Source organism: Echiichthys vipera, assembly GCF_963691815.1.
Source record: "Echiichthys vipera genome assembly, chromosome: 13".
In the NCBI taxonomy this organism is placed as follows: domain Eukaryota; kingdom Metazoa; phylum Chordata; class Actinopteri; order Perciformes; family Trachinidae; genus Echiichthys; species Echiichthys vipera.
In genome coordinates this window covers 9,152,866-9,173,989 of record NC_139838.1, presented here as the reverse complement: position 1 = coordinate 9,173,989, position 21,124 = coordinate 9,152,866, and the positions used below count along the sequence as shown (strand labels likewise).

The following is a 21,124-nucleotide window of genomic DNA, read 5'->3' as shown; positions in this document are numbered from 1 at the left end:
AGGTCAAGGATGGTTCTGTGATGAGAAATAATCGATAGACAGCTAGGGTTTGGGAAGATGTGGCACTTTTAAGATGTAGTTTTATTGGAAAAATGCCTTTGTATGATGAAGAGCAAACCCCAGCCTCACAAAGAGGTTAGTTATAACAGTCTTTACTGAATTAAAAAGGGTTTCATCTCACAAACTTAGCTAACAGAAACAACCAGCTAACATTAGCATGTTGTTTAGATTAATATTAAGATACTACTGTCTGTGATTGTTAGTTCACACGCACACGCACACGCACACGCACACGCACACGCACACGCACACACACACACTCACACACACACAGGCCCGAAATACACACATGCACACCCATAGACATGCAGTTATGCCGGGTGTTCTCATGCATTTTTCGTACATAAAACAACGAAAAGTAATGTGCAGTGATTCCTGTGTATTCCAGATTTTTATTGTGTGTATTCCCTACCGTGAAAGCATGTGACGTAGTATAAGACAGCGAGACTCCTTGTAGGGAGGCAGGTTGGGGTGTATGGCTGGCATGTAAAACACAGGACTTTAGGCCAGGGGAGTGGGGTTCAATTTCTGTGTGGAGTAAACCAATCCACAGCCTCTGATCCTAACCAGGTGTTTTTCATGCCTAACTGTCGCCTTGTGTTGGCTAAAATCAGTCACGTAACGTTGTCTTTTATGCGTTGTACTTCCGGTTTAGCGTATGTTGATTTCCGGTCCATCCTGCGGTTCGTCAGCTTGTTTTAGGTAGGTGTTTCTACTTTATATAGGATTTGCTACAAACGTGTTTATGAGAACACGTTGAGTTATGAGCACATTTCAGGAGATGATTGGCACCTCTCCTACCAGTCCACACTTCCCTTCTTCCACTTCCATTTCCTTTCAGAGTTGAACTGCACTACAGATATTTCTAACTGCAGCACACAATACAGATGCAAATGGTAGAGCCCAATTAAGTAAATCATAGTCTAAAACTAGGCAAATCCAATTTGTTTCTCAAATCAGTGTCACTGTTACCTGAAAGTGATCTGATAGGATTTGTGTGTCCAGACAGTTAGGTATCAGTAACTAATATCTATGCTGGTTTTCCGACGTAGAAGCATGAGAAATGGAGGTCCATCAAGTAGCAGAGGACGATATTATAATTGTATAGTATTATGTAGAATTGCCGTCCATAGCGCTCTGATAGTAACAGCATGGATTCGGCTCAGCACTATCATCACTTGAGATTTGAAGTCTTTGTTGCACGTGACGCAAAAGACACTTTGCCGTCTGATTTGAGCGGCAAGAGAATCCTGACTGAGACTTATCTGTAGTAATCCAATTGGAATCATATTTTAAGCCACCTCCAAATGTGGTTTGGATATCCTGATATCCAATCAGGCTATGCCAAAACGTTGTCCAAAACGTAGGTAGTGTAACCAATCCAGGACAAGTGTCCCCTCTAAGCTGACACTACAGTGATGTAAGTTGGATATTTCATCACAAAGACCAAATCATAAATGTCATTAGGCTAGATGTCAAAGAGTTCAGTTTAATGAGTTGAAAGCAGGATCCAAGTCAGGGTGAAAAATCAAAAATACAAAAAAAGCCGATAGAGGAAGAAAAAAAGTGACGTTACGGTGAGAAAAACAGAAGGGAACTCTCCAGTCATGTGGTGCTCAGGAGAGTCAGATGGGAGAGGCAGGAGCATCAGTCTCTTCCAGCTGCTTGCTGGCACACACACGGACAACAAGGTTACGACCCTTCTGCCTTTCACTTTTTGTCTTCCCTCCCCCTCTATTTTCCTTCTATTTTTCCACTTTTTCTGGCACCCATCTTTCTTTCTATCTCACTCCCATCTCTTTCCACCTTCATCATATTCCTCCTGCAGACATTCTCTACTGTATGACATTTCCTAATCACCCAGTGAAAAAACACCAGCACAGGCTGATGTCAGCTCCATCCTCCCATTCACTCCTTGGCTGATTTTACACCACGCATCCTACACACGGTAATCACAAATGCTTCGAAATGTGTGAGTCATATAACATAATGCATTGAATCAAACTATAAAAATAACGACATTTTTGGCTGTGTTTGTGTTTATGGATCGTGTATGTGTAGGGGAACTGTGGGTGTGCGGATTTTTGCTGCTCATAGTTTGTGTTCTGCTGCTCTTTTGACCTTAAAATCCGGTTATCTTTACATAATGCAACATGTCCTTAGAAGATCAACAAAATCCCCATGGTGTTGCAGATTGCGTTGATTTGTGCTCTGACGTGTATCTAATAGTAAAGGGGTTAGAAAAACAAGAAGAGTGTGTGTGTGTTGGGATGCCTAAAAGTCATCGCATTAATTTAAGGCAGAGGACATTGCTCTATAATATACTTACGAAAAGAGGATTTTGCCTCCACTTTGCATTCTCACAACCATAATCTAAGTCTAACTTCTCAGAGGAAATGTCTAGAAACCAAAAGTCAAAAGGTCCCTTGATTCCCAAATAAGGCATATGTCATGCAGCATATGATATGCAGAGAGGTGGAGAAAGCTTGGGAAACAACCTAAATCTCATGCTTCACTGAGGGGTGGGGGTACGAGGGGTATGCCATACTGCCAGTCCACATTATAACTGTCTCACTTTCATATTTCCTGCACTGGTGATGAAAAAAGAGAGAGAAGTTGTCTAAAAATACCATCAAGCCCCGCCTTTTGTCAGGAAGGGAAAGGGACCACTCAGCGAGAATTTCCCCTTCACAAGCAATCATGTCGCACCCAGCTACGTGATGGAGATATCCCACAATGCAGTGCTGTGACTTGTACACAACTGCCGCGTGGGGCTCGCTCTGGGCTCGGGTGGAAAGATCACACGTTCAGACAGCTCTTCGTCTTTGCTTGCGGACCCTCTTATGCTCTCGCTCTGCATCCTCCCTCCTCATTTCCTGGAGGCTCGGCTGTGAAGTTCACACATCAGTCTGCCGATGCAGGGAAAATAATCACATCCACGCTGGATCCATGGAGCTAAGGATTACAACTGCTTGAGGTGTGACTTACTACACCTGGGTGATAAGATATTCTGTCGCTGATTATTTTAGCACTGCATAATTAACATGTTCCACATTTAAATTCTAGGGGAGTTCCTTTAGAAACAAGTATGCTATGATACTCACATTTCACATTTTACATGATGGAATGCTGAATCCATAAAAACAAAGGTATAATTTAGTAGACCGTATGAAAGAAGTGGATGTAGTTAGTAAGAGTGAGGCCGATGTGGACGTGCCTTAATCTTAGTAAATATTTTCCTACTGAGTTCATGGTCTCAATTGCTAGTTTTTAGTCTCCTTCTACAACATGATGTTCATTTTGTAAATGATGGTCCCATCAAGTAAAATAGACAATAAAACAGGGTATGCTTTTGGGCGGGGCTACCTTGTGATTGACAGGTCGCCAGCATCAAGGTAGAGTCTTTATTGCACTGTAGACTACATTTTAAGAGCCATGAACTTGCTTTTGGGGGTTGTCCATGTTTCGTCTTAGAAATGTTTAAAACCCTTTTACAGTGTGTGATCAATTCATTAAAGTTAATTGTAACATTTTGGTCACCTAAAAATGTCTTGTTCCGCATTGGACCTTGCTAATCCAGCTGGCTAGCATTAGCTGGCAATTTAAGGGATGACATCAGTATCCTGAGCTGCCAGCCAATTGAAACTTGGTAAAGTTAGCTTAGCGCAGTGCAGTTGAAGCGACACTGGCTTAGCGCTTCCCCTGAGCTCCACCCTCTCATCCAAATACGCAACCAGAAAGATAATATATTTACAAGATAGCAAGGGCCAAAATGCCAAAACTCAAGGCTTCATAACGGTAGTCCACAAACCAACGGGTGAGGTCATAGTGGCTACATCCACTTCTTTTATGTTGAGTATTTATGTTTTACTCAAGTGAAGCTTTACTTCTGTGTTATTGTTTATCATAAACTGTTATTAATTATTCATTTAAATGGATCCCCATTAGCTATAACCAGGGCTACAGCTGCTCTTCCTAGGTTCAACAGGAAAATAAATAACCACAGCAAATTAATTAAATATAGATTCAAACAGTAATAATATATATATATATATATATATATAATATTTACACATCCAGAAGTTAGGGAGCATCATTATCATTCATTTGGAGTCATGTTTCTGGCAAATGTAACAACACAGGTCGTAATAAACAATCAATAATACTATGAGGCAACTAATGAGGCAGATAATCAGATAATTATTGCAGTGTTTTCCCTACCATTATATTAGGGGGGCCCTCCCAACGGCACCCTCCGTCCCCCTTGAAGGTCAAGTGATTTTAATGTTATTTTATATGTAGCGCCTGTTTTGACTTCTTCACGTTCAGAGACTTTTACTTTGAAATTGTTTGTTGTGAAGTTACGCTGTATTTCCATTTCCTTTTTGTGGTATCTCGTTTCTTTTCCTGCCGATGATGCAGTCGTCACTGATGATGCAAGTTCTGATGCTACCGTTACAAGATTCATGAAGCACAATGATGCGATTATTTTATAATGATGTTGTTTTACTAAAGTGCATGCACTGGGTTAAGTCTGTTCATGGTATTGCTGTAAGACACACGTTTCAGTAATTAGACTGATCCCAAACTAGTTGCACTAAGTGATAAGCTAACTGGCTATCTCCTATAGCTTCCTTGTATTCCGGTAAATGTTCAGGTAACATGGTTACCTTTTGTGTTTAATACTGATGTAGAGAAGATGCAGATTTAAGTTACAGTCCTTAAATGCATACAGTATATAATGCTGGATATAAGAAATAACTCATAAACTAATGCATTTGTTTATTTGTGTTTTATTTCAGAAACTGTACGTCCCCCCCCCCGTCCCCCCCCCCCCCCCCAAAAAAAAAAGCTGTAAACCTAGGGGAAACACTGTATTGTTTCTGGGGCCGCACACTATCTGTACATATCTATGCTTTCAGCTATAGCTCCCGCTCAAATTCTGCCTTCTGCCTTCACTTTCTCCTTTTATCTCCAAATCTCTAATATTCTCCATCTGTGTGAAAACACAAATACAATTTATATCTCAATGTGGAGAACAACAGCTTGCACGACACTCTGATCAGTGACAGCTTGTTAGCTTCAGTGCAGGCAGTCACTGTCACTGCTTTCATTAAGACCACGTCTACTTCATTGTGATGCACTCTAAGTATTCTGCTACAGATCTACCATATGTAAAGGACAACAGAAGCTATTCTTTTTACAGCTGGCAACCAACCTGTTTATCCCAGCCAGGCTGCAAGAAACATGGGGGAAAAAGGTGTTTGTGTTCTTGTGATGCATGCAGGATTCTGACACGTGTAATTATCACATCTAGGAGGATAATGAAACAGATCTTTTTATTCAGGAAATACTTATTATTTTTAACAGTGTGGATGATAAAAAAAACGTACATTTTCTTTGGACAGCAAATCGGCTCTGGTATTGATTCAGATCCAGCGAACAGAAATAATACTGACTGATGAGGGCTGAACTAGAATATATAAATATAAGAAAGTAGAGTTTACTGTGGCAGCACAACAGCAACACTTTGGACCTTAATAAATGCACTCAAAAAATAATAAAGTAGCTCACTTCCACTCACTTCTATATAATCTTGCTCTCCCAGAACATAACTGGCCTCACAGTAGATTCTGCATGATTTGCAGTCAATTGTTAACCGAACACAGCCAGATGGATTGATTCGCAAAATTCGCATTTGCTCAGCATATTAATCTGGGAACCCTCGGTTGGAGATCTTTTGGGAAGGGGCGGAAATACTATTTGCCGATTGGATAAACCATCTCTCTATCAACAACATATGGGCCAAATCAACCAATAAGATCAACTAAGTGTATCACGACGAGGCAAAGCTCAGAAAGTAAACAACATTTCGGTAAAGGATATTTGCCGTCGGTTTAATGTGAATTTACGGATAAAAGATACGATTTCAGGTGCCCGGTCCATATTCCAACAGAAGATTCAGATAGAAAAAGGCTAGTCAATTTTGCCATGCTTTAAAAATATGTTCCCTTGAACTAATGGGTTGATTTCTAGTTTTGCCGGTTGGGTCTAGTACGATATTATACAAAAAAAGAAGTAGTCTACAACAACAACCCGTTTCGACTCACGGAGCTAAATACAACTTGTACTTTACAAGTAATCAGCAATATGACAATGTGAGTGTCTCACAGGCAGGGCCAGGCCAAGCCGAGCTGAGCCATGCCCTGAAGGAGATCAAACAAACAAATATATAATATTATATATATATAATAATATATAATATTATTCAACAACATGCGAGCAGTATGTTTGGAGTATCAGCAGCAAGCGCTGTTAAAAGCGAGGCAGCAAGGCTCCAACAAATGTAAGGAGGAAGGCTGCCAGCAAGCAAACATGTCAGGGATATGCAGTGTTTTGGTCAGAAATATTGAATGTAAATACAACTTTGTTTACAGGAAAACCCTATTTTATTTATTCATTCATTTGTTTGTTTTGGGCATGTCAGAGAGATTAATCATCATCACACATTATCTTGGTTTACAATTCACATGACCGAAAGGGAAGCGGGGGAAGCGAAAGCCTATCTAGTCCTGCCCCCGTTACCCACAGGATACATTATCTTCATCATACTATTTTTCTCATGTCCTTTGACGTAACATGTTTCAACAGCAGGCTGTAATCAGAGCTGCTGTCCAGCTCTAGACAGACAAACAGACAGTGTCCATATTAGTCCGTCATGAGTGAGCAACAGTCCCGTCTTGTTGCCTGTCATGTATCTCTCCACTGTTCCCATCCATCCAGGATGTATCCGGCCAGAAAGGTCACGTCCGGGCATGCAGGTTCAACAGAACCAGCAAGCCTTGTTTAGAATTTTAATGCAGTATCAAATATTTGTCCATTGTCAAGTCAAAGATGTCACTAACTACGTGTTCAACCACTACCACTCACTGCCATACATGCTGCTGACTACTTGTTTCCAGTTATTAATTGTTATTAGGAAGTCGCATTGGTACGTCTGACGACAATTCCCCAACGCAAAAGCTGCTTCAAATTCAGGTGCCCAGAAATGAATAAACATCTGCTATAATTGCCATGTTGCAGGGCAGCTGTCCTGTCCTGGCTCACATAAATCTCAGGTCAGAAGCAGCAATACTAACAATAATCAAACACTAGAATGTCTTATTTGGAGAATTGGTGCAAGTTCCTGACCGAAATAAAAGTAAAAAGCATGTCCACTACTGTCAAATGAGAGAAAGAAAAGAAAGCAGCATCGTATGATGACCTGAGAGGCAGACAACAACACATTTAATTGACTCAGAATAATCCTGCTCATTTGCTCGCAGCTCCCATGAAAAAGGTTGCAATGTGATTGCACCAGCAGCTGGAGAAATGAGTCTGCAGTCATAACGGCTGCCTGTAAATGCATCCAAGCCAGCCGGCGCCACATCGATTTTTCTATTTCTCTCTGTTATTGCCCAGAGAGCCCAGCGAGAGGCTGGCGGGGGGAAAATGCTGATCTTAATTGATGCCGTCATGGTATGAAACAGGTTATAATTTTTCACATGGAACAATTTTCTCCTGCTCTTCTCTCACTGTGGCAATACTGCTCTTCTCTCACATAAAAAAGGAAATTACAGGCAAAACAGCCACGACTCTGTTTATATTTATGTGGACACAGCTGGTGGTTTATTCTTCCATCAAATTCCTCACATTCTACGAAAGCTTTGATGTCCCACAGGAGCAATTGGCTTATAGACAGCACTCAATAATAATAAATACAAAAAGAATACAGCAGTGAATAATAATGGCAGTCAATACAATACACACAAACATACTGTAGGCTAAATACACAAGAATGCAGACGTCGCTGTTGTCATTGTCCCTTGTAACCATAATCATCAGAGAAAGCAGCAAAAGGAAAAAAAAAAACATTACATGCACAGCTACTGTAGCACCAGGCCAAATCACGTAAAAATCCAATAGCTGCTGGAATAAAATACCTCATGTATTTGTTTGTGTCACCTCTGGGGAGGTAAAACCTACACTCTGATGGAAGTGAATTAAATTGCCCGCTTCGAGTGTTATCAGCCGAATGAACAGGTGTTATCAGTTGTTATCACGTCCACAGACATGCGGTGGTATGGCCCTACTCTACCTTCTACAGTAGTTGGCTCAGAGTAGGCCGCTATTATCTGTTGTGAAGCTGAAGCTGATGATTTTTTTTGTTATTGGAGGTAAAAGTTTATGAATAATTAGGGCCGCCTCCCCAATGTCCCATCAATTTGAGAGAACGTACCTAAACAGAGAGGCTACGTCCATTTGTATACAGTCTATGAGAATAACATAAAGTAAAGAATACCTTCTAACGTAAGTATTTTAGCCCAAACCCCAATCTTTTCCTAAACCTAACCAAGTAATGTTAGTTTTGTTGAATTCACAACAGGATTCTCAGAGCATTAAAAATTGACGCCAAGAGGTCCTGACCAACCGTTGCCATGGTAAAAGATCATAACGGCCTTCTAACCCACATCTATGTTCCTATGATCCCATATCTATATCCTTGATACTACTTGAAACAAGTGGTCTCCTGCTACAGTCAATGAAGATCTCTTTGGTCACAAAACTGGAGGAATTTGAATTTTAAATTGCAACTGAGTGAACAGATGTCTCCTCCTTTAGTAGAGGAATATGAAAACACCTCTCTAGTGTCACTATAGTCAATGTCAGACCTTTTAGAGAAGAAAATAACTTTTTTGAGTGGATGGGGGACTTAAAGAACATACCTGTCTTTATAATAAGTCTTTTAGTCATTTTTGTATTTGATATAAATAAAGTTGGAAATGGACAGATCCCTGAAGAGGAAGATGAGAATGTATTGAGAATGAGAATGACAGAGAAACATTCACTCAAACGCTGCTATCTGCTTGACAAAAAAATCTATTAACCAACAAACAATATTAAAGTCTATGCTATACTTTCACAAAAGCCTATGTACAAGTGCGTGGGATTGAATACTATATAAATGACGAGCAATCTTGTTTTTTTCCCCCTTCCAGATGTCCCAAAATAAGATGTAGCAGGGTTGCTATGCACCTTTATCCCTCTCCTTGCCTTATAGGCAAATTGGAAGGGGTCCATGGGACTTTAATCATTTACTGGCTTTAGTGATATCTTTAGCTAAGTTCTTTCTGAAGTCTGTTGTTCCAAAGAAGACTGAAAAATAGATGAAGTGACACTTAGTCGTGTAGCGCAGCTTGTCAGGAGTTTATCGCCCAGGATTTTTCCTCTCCTTGATAAGACTGAAAGATTTAGACACTGCGGCCTCATCAATCAGCCATCGAAAGTGTCTCAGGTTCTCACAGAGCTCATGATTAAGATTGTATGCATCGGACATTAAATAAAACGTTGAAACTCCTCTGCCAATTCACTGTCAGACATACCAGAATACTGCATTCCAATCATGGATTTAATGCCTCTACCATTTATCAGCTCTCCCTCCATGTTATCTTCACACAATTCTTACCGTTCTTGCTTGTCTCACAGCAATTCCCTCCAAAGTCCCAACCTCTTCCCCCTGTTTGACCTCTGACGCCCCCTCGACAAGTGCACTGAGAGAAACGCTGCATTCCGGTGCAGAGGGAAGTCCGAAGTTTCGGACCTCCAACTAGGCAAAGTACGTTGGAAAGCCTGTCAAAGAGCATGAGCAGCTCAAGTGAAACGGATGACAGACAGGAAGCTCTGCAAAGAATTTTTGATTGGTCAGACTTTTATCAGAAATATATGAGAATTGAATATTTTTGAGTTTCAACACCTGCTGGATTTCTTTTACATTTTAGTGTGCCATACGCTTATTAGGAGCATTTTAAGATTTGAAAAGAAAAGTGTAAAAATGCCAGAAAGGTAAGTATTGCTTTAAGTTTAGCTAGGATTCAATAGTTATTTAAGGGAATAACTAATCCAAGGCTTACTATTAGAAAAGTTTGTATACAAATGGCAATGACAAAGCCCCCGCCCACCTTCAACCCAAGCAGAGGTCTAATTAGCCAGAATAACACCTGTGTGGGTGTTCCTGGTTTTTGTTTCTTAATTTGATCCAAAAACAAAACACACAATAACAATTGGTAACACAATGGTAATTAGAAGAGAACTCCCCGTCGAAAGACTCTGCACCAAAATAAAAGGAAATGAGAGCAGCTTTAAAAATCTATGGCCACTGATAAATCACTTGTCCAATTATCTAAGTGACTTAATTCAAAGGGGAAACTGACAGGGTCCAGAGGCCTTTCTACAGTCCCCTTTATGACCGATTTGCATATAAACAATAGTGCATTAGGAACAAGCGACAACCATCGGTGCTGAAAAATGAAACCAACTCAAGTGCCAACTGCAGTTTCTCGAACGGCCACTTCAGGCCAGTTTCCACAGGGAGTCAATCCCCAAAGAGCCCCATGTCAAAATAGGCTGTACGGTGAACCGGGAAAAGTTTTTTAGAAATTGATTTACGCTCCGCAGTCTGGCATCTACAAAATATTTAGTTCATAATAAGAACAAGTCATGCTAAGCTACCAAAAGAAAGTATGTTGCTGAAATTCCAGTAGATTATCTTCTGTCAACCAGGTGATGTGTAAGTTCCCACCCTCTATTTTCCAACCATATCCAGCAGGAGATGGAGCACTTCTATAAATAGATTTTGAGACAGAAGCGCATCGTTACTGCCAGATGAAGCGTTCAAAAACGCCATCTTTCCATTCTGTTGACAAAAAGCAGCTACCTTATTGATTTAACACGATCACTCGTTGAACCATGCCATAACCCACCACCAAAATCTTTTTACGCTCTAAAAAAAAAAAAGTTCTGCATAAAACATAGATGCATGGATAATTGACTGGCATTTCAGCGACAAACCTCTTTTTGGTTGCTTAGCATGACTCGTTCTTTCCTATGAACTACAGATTGTGTAGATGCCAGACTGCAGAGTGGGGTGAAATGATAACAGGGTTCCCCTAATGGCCTAAAATTCCTAACTTTACAATCAGGTGTGAGTGTGTGTGTGTTGTGTGTGTGTGTGTGTGTGTGTGTGTGTGTGTGTGTGTGTGTGTGTGTGTGTGTGTGTGTGTGCGTGTGTGTGTGTTTGTGTGTGTGTGTGTGTGTGTGTGGCACTGATGCGTTGATTAAGCCCATGTGAGGAGAGTCTTCGTATACCCTGAGTCTCCAGTGCTCTGGACTGACTCATTATCTCACCATCAGAGGTAGTGAGAGGGTCTCCCTGTTGTCAAATGTCTACAAAAACACTGCCGCAGAACTTTGTGTGTATTTGTTGTTCATTGCCTGCTTTCTAGTGTATAGTAGGGGTGCTGGAGAGTTTGTTGTGTCTCCAGCCTTTTTGTCTATCAAAGGTCTCCCGTTTGTGTTTGTGTGACAGGTGGGTGTCGTCATAGAAGACTGTAGGCTTCATTCAGCCCGCCTCAGCTCTATCAAAGTTCCACCTTTTCGCATATTTTTGGATTAGCCGGGAGTCAGGCAATGTCAGGCACTGCCAAGATGGCGACAGGCGGGGCCACCCATACTGAGCTTGATTTTGGTTCTTCTTTGGGTGACGTCACAGACTACGTCCATATTTTCTGCAATCTGTGGTTAGGAACAGTACGCATAAGTGCATAAAATGTTTCTTTCTATGATTAATGTGTATGTTAATGACCTCCAAAGGCATCATTACAGCCCCCACCCCCACATCCTTATTTTATTTCATGATTTCACTAATTTACTTACAATAATATTCCTCTGCCTATTTAATCAAGCTCAGGTCTGTAACAAAATTAAATAATGTAAAAAAAACTACATTCATTTTTTTTAAAAGTCACATCACAGGTTCCAAGAGGGGTTTTGCAATTAGATTTGTAGGCTCCCCTGGTGGCCCCATAACAAATGTCCAGCACCCCACCATGTCTCATAGAGCAGGTAACATACTGAAGAAAATTACTATGACTTATCCACAGAGCAGCGATAAAAATCCTTCATAATAAGGTTATGTGCATCAGAATATATATATATATATATATATATATATATATATATATATATATATATATATATATATATATATATATATGCTCTGCAAACTCTGCATCCCACTAATGTTGCTATGTCCACATATGATTTGGGGTGGATATAATTAACCGTGATAAATAATAGCGAATACTCTCCTGGCAGATAATAAGGGCACAGTTTCATGAACAACCGGTCTTACATACCGTAAAGACACACCCTCTCCCCTTACTTTACCATCTCATGAGGGTGCTGATCTCAAGGGCCGTGACTCTGCACTTGCTGTCAGTTTCCTCCATTTTATTCCTTAAAGACCGCACATTAGCGAGCATAATATGCGGCACGGCTGTTGTCTCCATAATCTCTAGGGCGCTCCTCCCTTCCTTCCCCTCTTGGTGCTGGTTCTGTTGGGGTACAGTCCACAGCCTACAGCACTGAATGAGTCATTATTAGCTGCACTTGAGTCTGTGAGGCCACAAAAAAGACCGATGTCGAAAGAAAAAAGCCTGCAACCCCAATGGAAGTACAGCGGATCAGACAACAGAACAAACACATCCCGCCTGTCCATGAGTATCAAACAAACAAACAAAGGGAACAAAGGGCCACTGACTGCAACTTTCTTGTTTGAGAGGCGTAAAGTGGGCATCTCAATCAAGAGAAACCACTGAGAAGTCAGGGGACAGCCACGGAAACAAAATATTGTTACTTTTCCTGTACAGCTTCTCAGTCTTAAGGGACTAATTAAACTATTAGTCCCTTTTTAGACTTTAGCCTTAAAGGACAGAGAGACAAAATGAACTAAAACATTTACAGAAAAAAGGTGAAAGGCAAATTGCAAAGGGACAGGAGATCTAAAAACTAAAAGAGTGCAAGAGATGAGGAGGATATATTCTATAAATATTCTTGTGGTGCTGAAGCGAAGTGATAGGTGGAAGAGGAGGAGGATACACAGAGGCAGAGGAGGCAAGAGGTAGAGGGAGCTTTGAGATATGATCTAAACAGAGGTATTGCTTGAGTGTGCGGCAAGCGTGTGTTCTCCACCGTGCCTTATCAACTGAGAGCTTTTGGTCCTTTTTATTCCAAAGAACACACAAACACACTGGCTCGCAAACTTTTTTCCCCCCCTGACTTCATTAGCTAAACCACATGCCGAGCTCTGGGAGTAATTGGCTGCCCTTTCAGCCTCCTAATGGCTAGAGGAGAGGAGAGAACGGGAGGTGAACTTGCAGAATTACTGTCATTTATCCAAAATCTACACTCGAAACTTTTGTAACTTGCTTTCATGCATGTGATTTACTTTATCCCTTCGTTAGTTAGCTACTTCATTGTTTTAATCCGCTGCTGTTTTTCTCCTTCCCCCTTTTATTAGGAGTAGGGTTCTCATACCGGTTCTGTCAAATTATTCCAGACCAGTGCCTTTTAATTGGATTCACTGGTGACACTGCATCTAGCCCTCCCTACAATGAAGGATTTAAACAATCATGTTGTTTAAGAGATAGTTCAGATTTTTTGAAGTGGGTTTGTATGAGGTACTCATAGTCAGTGCGTTTACATGCACATCAGTAACCCAAAAATGGCTTTACCCCGGTTAAGGAAATAATTAGATTATTTAAATTCCCAATGTATACATGAAAGGGGGTTAATTGGGAAAATGACAGGAGTAACTCGACCTCCGGTACAGTAGGTGGCGTATCGCCAACATACAGTTACAGAGTTGGGAGGGGGGAGTTCTAACCCTGGCACATGAGCAGACGCGAAACCCGGTAGTAACCTGAGAATGCTGTTTACAGCGAATAATCGGGGTACTGAAGGAGTTCTCTTGGTCTGTAAACCGGTGTATGAGGACCGGAGTGCGCCCTTAACCCATTTATAATTGGGTTTTTATTATTGAACCTGAGTATCACCTAGAGTAGACGGCAGTTAGCATGCCCCTAAAACAGGCAGGAGTACTGACTTTGAAAATAAGCAATGAACTGCTGTGGATGGGGGCAGCAGCTAAACTTATTTTAGCCACTGCAAAACGGCTCACCTAAAATAATCTACATCAGTTTAACCGTGCACGCTCTTTAGAATACTTTCACAGCTTTACTTTGCTGTCATACAGCCCTGTTAAGTTTACATTGTACACACTGTACAATGCTCTCATCAAAGCTGCCAGATTCCATTGACATTCATTTTATTTTGCAAAACACAGCAGGAGTTGGTCAACCGCTGCCTTCATTGATTAGTTGTTAGTTCTTAACCATTTTGAAACAGACTGAGGCAATGGTAGACCAGCAGAATCTGGTGGCTTTGACAAGAGCATAGATAACAGCTTCAGTTCCCCACATGTAAACTTAAACAGGGCTGTCTAGCAGCAAGGTAACGTAGTAAAAATATTATAAATATAGCATACACTTAAACTTATCTTGATTTTTTTTTTTTAAGGTGGCTAAAATACATTTGGCTTCTGCCCCCGTCCACAGTAGTACACTGTTAGCCTATGTGCCTGTCCTCCTTCACGCTTCTCCAAACTGCAGGTAATCACTGACTATGGATAAGTATTAAGGACGCTATGACAAGGACCAAACTTATCACTGGCTGTGCTCTAAGCTACATGAAGCATCACATTGGAATCGATTGGTAACATCTTTGGTTCAGGCCCCGTCTGAGCAGCTTCTCTCCCGGCCTTATCGCAGGCTTTATCAGACTGAATGTGACAGGCAGGAGACGCCCCTCCCAGTAGGATCAGGGCAGATTATGTGGCCGGCAGCGCGCATGGGAAACACAGACCTTGTGTCGACCGATGCAGGCCACATCCCACTCATCCCACTCCCCTACGTATGAAAACACAGCCACACAGAGAGAGGGCTTACAAAGCATGAACACATGGTTCTTCCTTTCAGGGTGAGCTCTCTCAGTCTTCTCTGATTCTGATGTGAACTGTGATATCAACTGAGGTGAAAGAAGCTACAAAAAATAAAAAGCAACTAAAATTTCATGGATCACAGAGATTAAAGGTTCTCAATCAGATACCTAGTATAAGCTACAAGAACATAAAATTGTCTGCCAGAGATTAAGCAGGTTTGACTTTTTCATTTGAGAGTTTTTAAAATTTTTGTATTCCTGCTTTTGTTGATGCTATTCTCACACTTTGGAAGATGGTGACAGTCAAAAATATGATTCCATCACACCAACACAGTCCTAATATAAAGTTAGTTTTTAAGTGTTTCTGTGATTAGTGCACACATCACACATTCAGAAACTATGTCTAGCTGTCAAGACTTCTGTGCTTGTCATAACTTTACTATATATGGGTAGAAAGTGCTGTTACAGTCATTCCCCGGCTGCTATGACAGTGCACTGAGAGCGCAGATGCGGAAGACCCAGAAACACTGACCAATCAAAGCCGACTGGGCTTTTCAGGAAGGGCACTAAAGTGGGGCACTTCAGGCGGAAGTTGAATACAGGTATGATCAGAGAGACAGAGAGAAAAAGAATATTGGACATTAAAGCATGTAAACATGTTCTCATAGTTACCCAAAATACAAGTATGAACCTGCAAATTTGCAAAATATGTCCCCTTTACACCTAAAAAATAACTGAGAATGTTTTGTTTATTGTTGTTTTTTTTATCTACTTTAATTTTGGGGGCTTATTTTTCTATTAAATACTCTCTTGCTTTAAAAAATGCCAAAGTTGACTGTTGGTAGAAGATGGGATACGAACCAGAGTCTCTGCTGTCAAAGTTGCGCTCGCAAATGTACTGTATAACAACGTCACGCTACTTCTACAACCACTGTCATATCAGACACAACTAAAAGACGTAAACATAGGTTATTCTATGCATTTGAACTGTTTTCTGTTTTGCTGACGGCCTAATAGCATATCATCACGGTGATAATGGGGAAGTGGTATTTGCCAATCACTAGTAACAAAAGAGTACTACAGACAAAATGAAACATAAAGCATAAACAACCATTTCCTCCCCATTACTGTGTTACCACCAGACCACAGAGCCATTCCACACTGAGCCTTTATGTCCATCTCTTTGCTATTATCTTAATGATTATGCTTACTTTTTTTTTTCCTTAAAGCCCACAAGAGTCGTCCTCCGAGAAAATTCATCCATCATGCTGTCAGAAGATGTACCAACAGCAGGTCTCTGCGCGGGGAAGTTAGCCCAACCCAAACCCTGAAGGCAGCTCCGGCTCCACCGAGGTCTCTGAGCATCATGGAGCGTTCAAAGGTTTTACTTGTCTCTCTCCGGAAGAACTCCAAGACACTGAGCCTATTGTGTTTCCATCCCATGATCCACCACTGACCTGTGTTCACGTGGCAAGACAGAAACCTTAATTCAAAGTGACTTTCAGGCCGTGCACTTATGGATTCCATGCATACATGCGGTCAGGGGCATCTTGTCAAGAATTTCTAGCAGCGTTGTATGAAAGCAAGGTCACCTATATGAGCAACACTTGACAGTCCCTGTGAAAGCCTGCAGAATAGAATAAAGAAAGACGTGCATTGTGCACGGTAGCCACTGAAGAGATGATAATGAAACCATTTCCTTTTCCCCATGCACTGCAGACCACCTGCCTCATTGAAACACACCTTGACTACGACATCTATCATTTGCTCGGTGCTTAACACCTCAGGGTTAAAACCTCTCCTGATGTGCATACAAGTTATAAGTGTGTGTGTGTGTGTGTGTGTGTGTGTGCGTGCGTGCGTGCGTGCGTGCGTGCGTGCGTGCGTGCGTGCGTGCGTGCGTGCGTGCGTGCGTGCGTGCGTGCGTGCGTGTGTGTGTGTGCGTGCAGAGAGAGTGGTGCTCCAGAACACATTTATCTTCTTACATAACAACTAGACTAGCATTAGCACATGCAGGCTAAATGCTGCCTCTCCACCCAACCAAAACCTCAGCAGCAGGATTCGGCTTGTCTCACATCCCGAGCAAATTGAGTTGAGCAGGTTTCCTTCAGACATGATCCCCAAATACAAATCAATTTGTTAAGGCCGCTCCTCCACCGTGCACCTCACTCTCATTAACCCCCGGGTCACAACAAATGGCAGCCGCGTTATCGGACCTCTCATCATTCTTTTCATTATCAGCCGCCCCTAAATGACAACTGCTGAATGATCGCAGCACCTTTCGACCCTTCAACTGTCACTCATGTGACTCCTTTGGATATTCCTGCGTTGGTAGTGGACTTTACTGCACAAGATTTCACTTCTTTGTGCGTCGTGCAAAGAACCAGTTAAATCTCAGGGGATTATAGAGGAACAGCGTGCAGCAGCAACAGCAGCAGCTGGGTGGCATTTGGGAGAGAAAACTTAGAGACAAATGGCAGCAAAGCAGAGCTTGAATCAGACATAAACAGGCATGTTATCCAAAGGAAAAGGAGAGCAGAGGTCCTAAACACAGAAGTGACAGATGATTATTAAAGATGGCATGTTATATACACAGAGGACCACTGAGTCCCTGCTGGGGTAATATGGCCAAGATCTTCTATCCCTATAGAGTTCATTTCATATCTCTATAAAGACATATATCACGATATATCATGTTTTCTGGTAGTTCAAGATTTTTTTTTGTGTACTACTGTGTTAATTAGAGTATTTTCAAATGTTCTTGAGAACTTCTGTGCGAAATGAACGTAATGAGCAACGATCATAACACAATGCCTCGCCCAAATGACGTAAATATTGCTGTAATGCAGTTCAGCTGCTGGCTGACGGACACTGATCAAACCCATAAAGAAAAATATATACCTAGACACATTTTTATATCGTTTTGGTAAAATATTTATTCCTCTTCTGTCGGACTTTACCTCAATATATCACGATATCTGCTCGCATATGTGAAATTGCGGGTTATGTAAACAAGATGAAGTTAATCTCATTGACCCTTGCGGTATTGTAGAGTTTGATTATAAAACTGCAATGTTGAAATTATATTCCCACAGGTATTTCACATAACATTTCCTGAGAAGACAACAAAATCGTGTATCGCAGAATCTCAATATGATTTTTTTTCATCCAGCCCCAGCCCCTGCCCCTTATTTGATTGATTTAATCCGCAATCAGCAAGATATCTCCAATAGATATATTAAAATATCACATTGGACATGATATGTGAGATGCAGACTGCAGCTATAAGAGGACGTGGGCTAATGGAACAGACCAAAAGCTACATTAAAACCGCACTGGTTGGTTAGTAAAGCTGTTATCAACCTATTACAGAGCAGTAAGATCTTTTCAAGTCCCCAACCTGAGACTCAATAATAGAAAATATAAGTTTTCATCTCTGATCACTCAACTGATATTATAGCAATCCTATTATTATAGGTAAAGAAACCGCATATGCAGCTATCTTAGATCTTATACATTTCCTCTACATTTAATTTATCTGATTTCATTTTCGATGAATTTTATTTTACCTGTATTCTTACATATACCTCATAATATTTGACTTTAGAGTTTATTGGTTATCCTATAATATATATTTTTTCAATATACCTCCCTTGTGTTTTTGTAAGCTGCTGGAAATTCAGTTTCCTTGCGGGAGTCATACCAAAGGGATCAATAATGACAAGTCTAAGTCTAAGCTACTATAAAATAAAAATATTTCATTAAACTTACCACAAAAGGAAACACATATAGTATCATTATTATTATGATATATAGCCTAGAGAGAAAGAGAGAGTCCATGAGAAAAGATAATGTTAGTGCATGTGCTGTGACATTAATCAGTGTAATTCATTACACACTTTCTGCAGTCTCAATAGGGACATTAGCCTGCAGCCTATAGTATTGGGCTATGGTAAGAATAGTAATAATAATAATAATCATAAGAGGATGCAGTTCAATCTCTTTCCTCTTCCCTTTCCCTTCCAGTCTGCTCTTTCAGGGAGATGAATGCACCTCATGGCTGTAAGACAGAGGAGAGCTGGAGGATCCAGAGCACCACCATGCGCATCCATCCTCAGCCCCTTGTCCCGCGTTCAGATCATTCATAAAAATGGCAGCTATTTGCATCCTATTTGCTGCACAAAGGAGGGTTTTCGTCCTTTTACTTTATTGATGAACTCGATCAAAGCACTCGGAAGAGTATCCGACCTGCGCGGAACACTACCCATCTGTCTTAATGCACGCAATCACACTGCAGGGGGTTAACGGGAGTGCTTTCAGGTCACATACTGTCGGCTATGCTCCGCTCGGCGGGTTATTGTCACCGCACAGCCGAAAAACAACCGCCGTTTCAGCGGGGAAACAAAAGCGTCTGTCGCTCTCCCAGAAGACGAATTCTTTTTACCAGAGATTAGATTACACAAAACAGTCATTGGTAGCTAAACATCTGCAATGTATATAAGAATGTCGACTCACTTCCTTACCCGATAAAGCCGAGGTTGTCTCTGTGGTGAGGAGGACGGTGTCCCTGCTCCGGTTCAGCGGGGCCGGTGTGCAGCACAGCCGGGTGGAGTTGCAGGGATGCTCGGCTCGCTCTGGACGCCTTCCTCCGGTGCTCCTGGTGTACAGTGCTGCTGGATCTCCGCCCGCTTACTACTACTGCTGCCTGTGCTTCTTACTGCACACTCACACACATACACACACACCGACTGAGTGAGTGACTTAAGTGGCCCTTGGCTACAGCAGCCGAGCCCTGCAAACCATGTTACCGTGCAGGAGAGAGGCAGCGGTGATGGTGCCGCGGTCGGGACTTGGGACGGGACAGCGGTGTGGGACAGTGTGCTGGAGCGGTGAGCGCCGGTGAAGTGGATTTAAAAGGGGGGGATGGTTTCGTTGGGATTACGTGGTAGGGGTTTAATTAGACAGCGCAGCGTCCATTGGCACCGACGTTGCGCACAGCCCTCCTCCTACAGCCCTCCCCCCGCTCTCTCTCTCTCTCTCTCTCTCTCTCTCTCTCTCTCTCTCTCTCTCTCTCTCTCTCTCTCTCCCCCCCCCCCCCAGTAAAACAGAGAGATGTGTCACAACGTAGAGGGATGGCGCACGTGTAGCCTGTAGTAGGCCTGATATCATTTACTGCGCCACATTTTTGTTCGTAGTGACGGAGACGAGGATTGCGTAAATAAAGGTCGCAATTAAGCACATCACATGTACTATAACTATAACATGTAAAAAAATCACTGTAATATTCATATTGAACCAGACAATTATTACTTATTATATTATTATTATTTAATATATCCTCCAGTATTGCTTTTTGTTTCTTTCCGTTTTGTGAAACTTTTGTTTGATTGAAGTATGATGAAACTGAGCTGAGCATCTGATCTCAGATGCGTCTGCAGCCAGATTACAAAAACCACGAAGAGCAACACATCAGAACATGTAAATCAAATTGAATTGAAATAGTATTATTATGGGTTAATGATACTATTTCAATTCGATTTTATTTTACAGTGCATAACACAAGTTATCTCAGGACACTTTACATATAGAGTAGGTAAAGACAACTCTCTATGCCTTATTCATTATTTACAAAGACCCAACAATTCCCCATGAGCAGCAACAAGTCACACTTTCTTTAATAAAAGTAGTAATAATTATTATAGTTCTCATAGCCAGTATTCATCCAGCAATCTTGTGCACAGAGTGGCAACATAAACCTTCCCTATAACAGGCAGGAACGTCAGACAGACCCAGCTCTGTGGAGGACCGACATCTGTCTGCACCGGTTGGGGAGGAAGAAAAGAAGAGAGAAAAGATGGACAGATGTACAGAGAGAGACAAAGACAGACAATAGACAGAGAGACAGACATACTTCCAGAGATCCAGGCAACCACAAAGTAACAGTGACTATAGTGATAGTTATAGTTAAGTGAATATAACTAACATGTTGTGGCTGTTTATGTACCAGAGTGATATCAATAGTAGAACAAAATACAGTTAGGGTTATAAATAGAATATGAAAAATAATAATTCTGGTAGTAAATATGATCAATGATACGAGTAGTAGTAATAACAGCTGCGATAAAGTGAGAAATACGACTTTAGGGAATGCTGCTACAATGACTTATAATGATTTTATGGCTATGAATAT

General features: G+C 41.4%; 1 protein-coding gene across 1 annotated transcript in view; it reads right to left on the bottom strand.

Moving 5' to 3' along the window:
* LOC310955546 (hippocalcin-like protein 1) overlaps window positions 1–19,646 on the bottom strand; it is a 45,886-nt gene extending 26,240 nt beyond the window's left edge. Inside the window, exon 1 of the mRNA XM_083925409.1 lies at window positions 19,458–19,646. The gene's annotated coding sequence lies outside the window, so the exon portion shown is untranslated. The remainder of the gene's footprint in view (window positions 1–19,457) is intronic.
* Window positions 19,647–21,124: the final 1,478 nt, after the last annotated feature.